Raw genomic sequence first — 8,777 nt, 5'->3', positions numbered from 1 at the left:
AGGAGAAAGGCCGTAAGGTGGTTTTGGTCCCCACTTGGGGAGAAGGTTGAGGGTATAAATAATGTAAATTAAATAAATTAACTTGCCGGAAGACGAGTTAAGGACAGAGGCAGCTTGGCAGCTACTGCTGCAGAGACTTAGGATGAGGAGTATTCTCGCACACACGTGTTGGAAGTCACACCCCAGAAGCGAACTGGCAGTCAATGTAATTGCTGCAAAAGGGATAAAAGGCTGCATTTTGTATTGATTCAAGTTTCCCAGGGTTTTTTGCCTCTGTGACGTCCTCCTTATTGGGGAGGACTATTTTCACTTTAAAAGTTCTTTTTATTTTGTTTAACAGGGTAGATACGGCTGCCAACAGGAAATTTTAAGGATTTCCAAACCTTTATGCTTTTACTGTTGCTCTTTTTAATTTGGTAGACCTAGTTCAAGGCTTACAAGGAACCATGTGGTCCGGGGAAGTATTTCTTTCAGAGCTGGTATAAACTTGAATGAAAGAGGATTTATTGAAATAAAGCTTAACTAATAGGGTAGTACAATGTAACTAGTAATGGGTAAATACTGAACAAATGCTTTGGTATCACACACAATCTTCTCTCTCTCTGACAGGGGACTTTTCATGTAACTTTGTAACACCTGTTTATCTCAAAGCCATATACGTTTACTGTTTCACTCCAGTCTGTTATGACACACAGACTTTCCTATAACTTTTCTTCACTTAAACTTCACTTTTTCCTAGACATTCAGCTTTTAGATCTCGTTCCCTTTTCACTGAACCACCACAGCTGTCAGCTTAACTGCTTCAACACAGAACTAACTGAACATCAACTGTCAACATCTAACTGTAACTCCTGACTGACATACATATTCATCCATTCAGATTCACTTCCAAAACCCCTCCCCCTCTCTGTCAACCACCAATCATACCATACTTGCCTCTCTCAACCACTCTAGTCTATCTATCACAGCCATGCAACCAAACTTTTAAAGAGACACACACACACAGAAACAAGGAATCGTTACAGCCTCCTACATTGTACTACTTCTATTCACAACGTTTATAAAGGGGGGGGAATTAGAACACAAGAACGTATGAAGAGCCCTGCTGGATCAGACCCCAGGGTAGACACTGGCCTGGATAGATCGAGGATCGGACTCAGTATAAGGTGTCCTCATGCATGTTAAATGTCTTTCCAGGCTATGCCTCTCGATTTCCTGGAGGACCTGCAGGCTGTTATCAGATGCGAGAATGACTCTCAGGATATTTCCAAAATTTCTGACCTGCTCTTCCGCATTTCCAAGCACAGCACAGCAGTGGAGAACAAAACAGTGTTTGTATTAATAGAACGATAAAACAAGTGAACAACAGAACATCAAGGGCCCAGCAGCGGCAATAAAAGGCCGGGCCGGGGAAACATTGTCTTAAAAGCGATCCGTGATACAGACACGTCTAGTGGAGCAGTTTCAAGTGTTTTGTGAACTGATCACACGCTCATCTGCTTTGCCTGCAACCCCACCTGCGTCACAGACCCTGACGCTCAGGGGTTCAAAGCATTTATCCCGATGTCCCTGAAGGGTAGCGCTGGATCGTTCTCGGCCCTGTATTGCCGGGCTGTGGTGCAGGCTTTGTAAAAGCCAAATGTTCCACCATCTGCACTTTAAAAGGGGCTTTGACACCATCCGGCCCACCGACGACAATTAGCCAGGGGAGCTGAAAGGAACCTCCATGTGCGGAGGCAGCATCCTGAGAAACAGAACACTGGACGGAATGGACCATTGGTCTGCTTCAGCAGGGCAGCTCATGGGTTCTTCGTTTCCAGTTGGGTGAGCTGTTCTTGAAAAAAGAGCAGTTCCTGTCAGAGCTCTCTGAGCCCCACCTACCACACAGGGTGTCTGTCGTGGGGAGGGGAAGGGGAAGGAGATTGTAAGACGCTCTGAGACTCCTTTGAGTAGTGAAGGGCGGGGTATAAATCCATTCTCTCTCTTTCTCTCTCTCTCTCTCATCAGAAGCAAAATAGTCTATGGCACCAAAACCTGTCTCTGTAGCGGTGGACTTTTCTACTAGATATATAACGTCCTTTAGGTTTTTGTACCATAATGAATAAGATGCACTAGGGTCTCTACTGTATTCAAGTGTATTATTTATATCGATTTATGAAGATATAGTAGCATAATAGTATTGTGTGTTTTGTTCCAACACGGTGTTTTTCTACATTGGCTCCACTTTGCCGTGTGTCCTGTGTGTTTGTTGCTCACCTGGAGGTTGGCAGCCGTATCTGTGGGCCTGTTCTCTTTCCAATTGGGAACGACTTCAGGAAGCAGCTCTAAAGACACGACGGGAAGCTGAAGGGGACAAACCTTCCCTCCGACGGCGGGTTTCTCGGCACGCGGCGGCGGAGTGTGGTGGGAGGCCTTCCGCCCCGCACGCCGGAATCTCATTTTGACCAGGTTTCGATCCCCTGCAGCCTCCAACGGCAGCCGGAGTGACTTCCTATAATTAGATTTTAGGAGGCGAAATAAATTTAGGCGGGCCGCGGTGAGTGATTACGAAGCTTAATGACAGGGCCCTTCTGTGCCGCCAGGAACACTGCATCCTTGCGCTAATAGTCGTACCCGGCATAATTTGCCGCTCTCGCTTCGCAGGGAGAGAATGCACTCCGAGCCGGCTTAATATACCTGCAAACCCTTCCAGGCATAACAGAGGAGCAACAATGAAAAGTAAAATGGTACAGTACATTACTGGGGGAGGGGCCGGAGAAAGGGCGATCGTAAAAAACCCCAACACATTTCAATATGCAACGCAAGTAGGAATATATGAGCGGGGTGGCGGAAAGCACTGTTGAGTCACAGCTGAATTACGGCGCCTCTGTAAGGTTTTCAAGGCAAGAGACGTTCGCAGGTGGCGTCCCATTGCCTGCCTCTGCCTCACAGCCCTGGACTTCCTTGGTGGGTTGGAACACTTTCCCTATGAGGAAAGGTTAAGGCGCTTAGGGCTCTTTAGCTTGGAGAAACGACAACTGAGGGGTGACATGATCGAGGTCTATAAGATTATGCATGGGAAAGAGCAGGTAGAGAAAGAGGTACTTTTCTCCCTTTCTCACAATACAAGAACTCGTGGGCACTCCATGAAATTGCTGAGCGGTCGGGTTAGAACGGATAAAAGGAAGTATTTCTTCACCCAAAGAGTGATTAACACATGGAATTCACTGCCACAGGAGGTGGTGGGTGCTACAAGCATGGACGGCTTCAAGAGGGAATTAGATAAGCATATGGAGCAGAGGTCCATCAGTGGCTATTAGCCACAAGGTATAGATAGGGGCTCTGGGGCAAGTGATGCTCTGTCTTCTTGGTGCTTGGGGGGGTCAACAGTGGGAGGGCTTTTAATGTCCTGGCCCCACTGGTGGACCTCCTGATGGCCCCTGGTATTTCTGGCCACTGTGTGACACAGAGTGTTGGACTGGATGGGCCTTTGGCCTGATCCAACATTGGCGTCTCTGATGTTCTTATGTTCTTGGTGGTCTCCCATCCAAGGACTAACCAGCAGGCCCGTAGCCAGGATTTTGTGGATTGTGGGGCAAATCCTTTTACTGGTGGGGCTGAAGTCCTCAGTGGAGAAAGAAAAGCCATTTAGCCAACAGAAAGCTGTTACCAGGATAGATCTCTAAACTGCAAGCTGTCAGCCACTTTAGATGACAGTTCGCAGCTGCTGCGAGTTAATCACTTCTGCCAGCCGAAGCAACAATTCTGATAACAAGCCGGCAGGTGGGGGTGATGACTTCTATAGTCAATAAAGCTAACATTTAGGCAGAAGAACTCCCCTAAAGGAGACCAGTATCTGGACACAGAGTTAGAAGGGATCCTAGAGGTCACCTACTCCAACCCCCTTGCTCGGTGCGGGCATTAGTCAACTACAGCACCCCACTCTGCTTAAAGGAGCACATGGATTTTAAAAAAATGTTTTTAAATGATTGAAAAAAGCATTTACAGGTTAAATTCTTCTGGGGCTGTGCCTTTTAGAAAGGGGGCGGAGCCCCCAAAAGCCACACCGTAACTATGGGCTTTCCACTACCACCTGTTGGAAGAGAATGACTAAGTGCTGTCTCTTAGCCTCAGCCTCCAGAGAGGGTTTACAAGAGAGTGCGATAGACAGACAGGCAAACTGTGAGCTTCCTTCCTGTTTACTCTTCTGCCTTGGTCCCGTTGAGTAGACTGATACTCTCAGGGAATTGCTTTCTTCCTTCTGTTCTCCCTTCTCTCTCACACACACAAACACAAAGAAGGAGCATGTTGCTCTCCATCTTTGGCACCATGGATGCAGATACTCTCTGCATCTGCATCCATCCAGCTAGTTAGATGGATTCTAACCTTGTCTCTCAACCTGCACTCCCTAGAATGTAGTTCCTTGAATAAAAGATTCTTCTTAGTTTGAAACTGACAAGTGGCTCTGTGTAACTCTGTAATTGCTGGCACATGCAGAACAAAGACGCTACTGCTGTGTGTAGCCCTTGTGCACTCTGCTAAGTAAAACAGAGATTACTGGCTTACTATACCAGTGGATCTAACACCACCAACTGCTGCTTGTGGTTCAAAAGCCATTCTCAATACCATCTTTTTGCATTCCCCATTACAGTAATGCACCAGAACTGAAATCTCCTCAAAAATGAAGACGTGATGCCCTTAGGTAGCCTCCAAGGATTGATCAAGTAGTTAGTAAGCAGTGGATCAAGCTGTTTAAGACTTCCAGGTCTACTTTCGGTTTCATTTATTTGAGATGTTCTATCCCAGTTTTGATCTGGGAGCGAAACTTGGAGAGAATGTTTCAAATAAATAAAAATGAAAGTAGATCTGCAATTTTTAGACAAGAGATTGGCAGGAATAAGTATGCTATTAATTTTAAAACCGAAAGTATCCTATCCATCTAACCCCTCCCCCCATTTCTGAATTAAAATATATTCTACCCTATCACACAAGACCCTTTTTTTGCCATGAAGTCACAGCTGAGAGCTAGTTTGGTGTAGTGGTTAGTAGCACAGACTCTAATCTGGGAGAACCGGGTTTGATTCCCTACTCCTCCACATGCAGCTGCTAGTGTGACTTTGGGTCAGTCACAAGTTCCCTCAGAGCTGTTCTCTCAGAGCTCTCTCAGCTCCACCTATCTCACAGGGTGTCTGTTGTGAGGAGGGGAAGGGAAGGGAGATTGTAAACCACTCCAAGGTAAACTGGTGTGGTTAGTCCAGTCGCCATTAGTTAACCTCAATATCACGTCACTACTGCCTTCACCTTTTAACTGGAGCTGCCGGGGACTGAACCTGGGATGTTCTGTGCACAAAGCAGAGGCTCTTCCACTGAGCCACAGCCCCTACTCAGACCAGCAATGGCTCTCCAGGGTCTCTGGCAGGTCTTTCACATCACCTCCTTCCTGGTCCGAGAACTGGAGATGCCAAGAACCTAGGACCGTCTGCGTAGCAAGCAGGGGCTTTACCGCTGAACCAAATCCCCTCCTCCATGAAGTCTAACTGAGCCTTCTGTTTGACGAGCTAATTTTTCACAGGGGGCAGCATGCAAACAGATGACCACCAACCTCCACGCAGCAGCCTGTGGTGATTCAGTCCAGGAAAGACTCGGTTTTGCCTGCAAAGGTTCAAATCTATTTTTTGTTTCTCAGAATTTGGGTATTTCTGAAGATCCAGTCCTCTGCTTTTCAGATTATTATCTAAGCACCTTATTTGCATGTAGGTCCGATCAGGCATTTGCATTTTCAAAGAACGATTGGAGTGTGACAGACATAGTACCCCTCCGTCCTCCGAAATCTGCTTAGCGTGAGTGGCTGAGTTATTAGCTCTTCTGTACCATATTTAATAGATTTTTGGGGGTCCCTCTGTTCTCCGAGCTGAAGGCGCTTCTTTCAAAAGGGGGAAGAAAGCAGCCATGGGCTTTCAAAAACCGTTCAGAGGCTTTCATCTCTCTCTTAAATATGAAGAATGTTTTTTCCACAACAGAGATGTGCGGAACGGAGCTCATTAGAGCTGTTAATAGGGACTTTTATTGGTGTGTCAACGCCGCTTGGTGCTGGAGAGGTTTCTGGGAAATGAAGGGAGCAGCCTCAAGAGGTCCAGCGTGCCGTTCCCTCCACAACACCATAGTCTGTAGGCGAGCTCTGCCATCTTGTCTTTACAAAAATAAAAAATAGGTATATTGTTGGGGGTCAGCCAGTTTGGTGTAGTGGTTACGTGTGCAGACTCTAACCTGGGAGAACCGGGTTTGATTCCCCACTCCTCCACTTGCAGCTGCTGGATGACCTTGGGCAAACCATAGTCCTGTCAGAGGTGTCCTTGAAAAGAGCCATTTCTGTCAGAGCTCTCTCAGCCCCACCTACCTCACAGGGTGTCTGTGGTGGGGAGGGGAAGGGGAAAGAGACTGTGAGCCGCTCTGAGACTCCAAGTGAAGGGCAGGGTATAAATCCAATCTCCTCCTCCTCCTTTCCTCCTCCTCTTCCTCCTCCTCCTCCTCCTTCCAAGAAGCCCTGCTTGGCAGAAGTCCCACTTGGCCACCATCCACTTTCTAAGAAACACTTGATCGGCCAGGAAAAGTGTTGGTGGGCACCAGGTTGGGGACCCGTGCCCTATACCCTTGTAAATCACAGTCTTTACTTGGCGTTGGGGGAGATGGTTGGGCCGCCTTTGGAAAATGTTGCTGGAGTGAGTTGCTCGAGTTTGTATTCTGTACGGTCTACAATCCTTGCAATCCTTCGCATAGTCGTGTTCTTCTAAGCCCCATGCCTTCAATGGACTTAGAAGGCCGTAGCTATGCTTAGGATGGCACTGTTGGTCATGCCGAATGGAATAATGGTTCCGTAAGACAAACAGCCTCCGTGTTCTTGTTGGCTTGAAAGAACACCGGTGGGCGGTGGGTGCAAGTATTGCAATAACTTGCAATTCTGCAATTTCCCTTTCCATTCTGTTCCTGAAGTTCCTTTGTAATAAAACAGCTCCTTTGAGGTCATCCATTGAATGTCCTGGAAGATTGAAGTGTTCTCCTACAGGTTTCTCAGTCTTGTGACTCCTGATGTCAGATTTGTGTCCACTTGGAACAAAACACTTGGAACAAAAACCTCCCCTCCCCATGACTCAACAGGGATACTGGATTTCTATCCCATTACATATGCGAACTCATGCAGTCCTCACATATGTATTCTCAAGAAGAAGGACTATAAATCCTCTGTATTTTAGTGTATTTCTTTTTTCAGAATAGTATATTAGAATACTGAATGCAAGGAATACTGGGATGTCTGCTGACAACATTACATCCAGCTCAAAATATGCTAAGTACCCTCCACGCCTGAGAGGAGATAATTAAGATTCTGTTCGTTCCCACAATTAGAAAAAAAACAACCACCTTTAGACATTCATCTGCTATTTTGACATATTTATTGCTTTACAACTGTTGACCTTATAACCTTAACTTGTTATTTAGTTTTTCACGTTGCATAACTTAAACATCATCACGTTACATGCTAATTTGCTGTTAAATCCCTGTCTATAAGTTTAGAACCTCATCTACCACTCCAATGTATTTTGAAAAAGTGAGCCTTGCACATGAAAGCTCATACCCTGAATAAACCTTTGTTGGTCTGAAAGGTGTCCCACTGGACTCTGAATTTGTTCTTCTGCTATTTTTGAAAATCTATATATCTAATAGCCAAGGCGCCCCCTGCGTGCGGATACCTAAATCCACACATCGGGGGCACTTGGGGGGCAGAGAGATTTTCCTGCACACTTGGAGCAGTCCCCAGGTCTGCAGAAAAATCTAAAAAGTTGAAAAAAATATACGGGGGATATTTAAATCCCCCTGAAGTAAAAGCATTCCCTGTGCATGTGCAGAGAATGCTCTGGCCGTGGTGGTGGTGGTGGGGGAGGCTCGGTGGGCCAGCCAATCCTTCTCCCCCGACTCCCCACACCAACAGTAAGCCGCTCGGGCCTTGCCGCCGGTGCCTGGGGGGGGGAGCGGGAGAAGGCTCGGCAGGCCCGCACGGCTTGCCGTATGTGTGGGGGGCGGGGGAGAAGGATTGGCGGGCCCGGGGCTCACTGTTGGTGTGGGGGGGCGGGGGAGAAGGCTCACCAGTGGCTGCTTCCTCCCCCTCCACCACGTGGAGCTCCTTCTCCCCCCCTGCAGGTATCGCGGGTCCCCAGTTTTTGTCAATACCTAACCCTCACCCCCTGCAAGTGCCTTCTGCTAGCGAAAACACACTTCTCTGGCCAAAACCCTCTTCAACCAGAGGAAAGGGCCTTTGCTAGAACAACTGCAGGCAGGGCCGGCTCCAGGCGTTTTTGTGCCCTAGGTGGGGCTACCTTCTGGCGTCCCCCCCGGCCTGTGCATCCACCAATTATGCCAGTGTTCCCTCTAAGCTGAGTTAGCTCACAGTTTTTTAGCCTCCGGCTCATACAGTCTTCACTCAGGAAGGGTGGCTTCAGAGCCAACTAATTGATGCAGTAGGCAAATCGTTCACTCACAACTTTAAGGAGCCTGTTCGGTGTAGTGGTTAAGTGCGTGGACTCTAATCTGGGAGAACCGGGTTTGATTCCCCACTCCTCCACTTGCACCTGGCTGGATGACCTTGGGCAAGCCATAACTCTGGCACAGCTGTTCTTGAAAAAGAGCAGTTTCTGTCAAGAGTTTCTTCTTCTTCTTCTTCTTCTTCTTCTTCTTCTTCTTCTTCTTCTTCTTCTTCTTCTTCTTCTTCTTCTTCTTCTCTTAAGGCCAGTAGCTCACAAAGTAGA

Source organism: Gekko japonicus, unplaced genomic scaffold (assembly GCF_001447785.1).
Source record: "Gekko japonicus isolate JY-2015 unplaced genomic scaffold, Gekko_japonicus_V1.1 scaffold1328, whole genome shotgun sequence".
NCBI classification, from domain to species: domain Eukaryota; kingdom Metazoa; phylum Chordata; class Lepidosauria; order Squamata; family Gekkonidae; genus Gekko; species Gekko japonicus.
Note: the sequence above shows the minus strand (reverse complement) of the source record.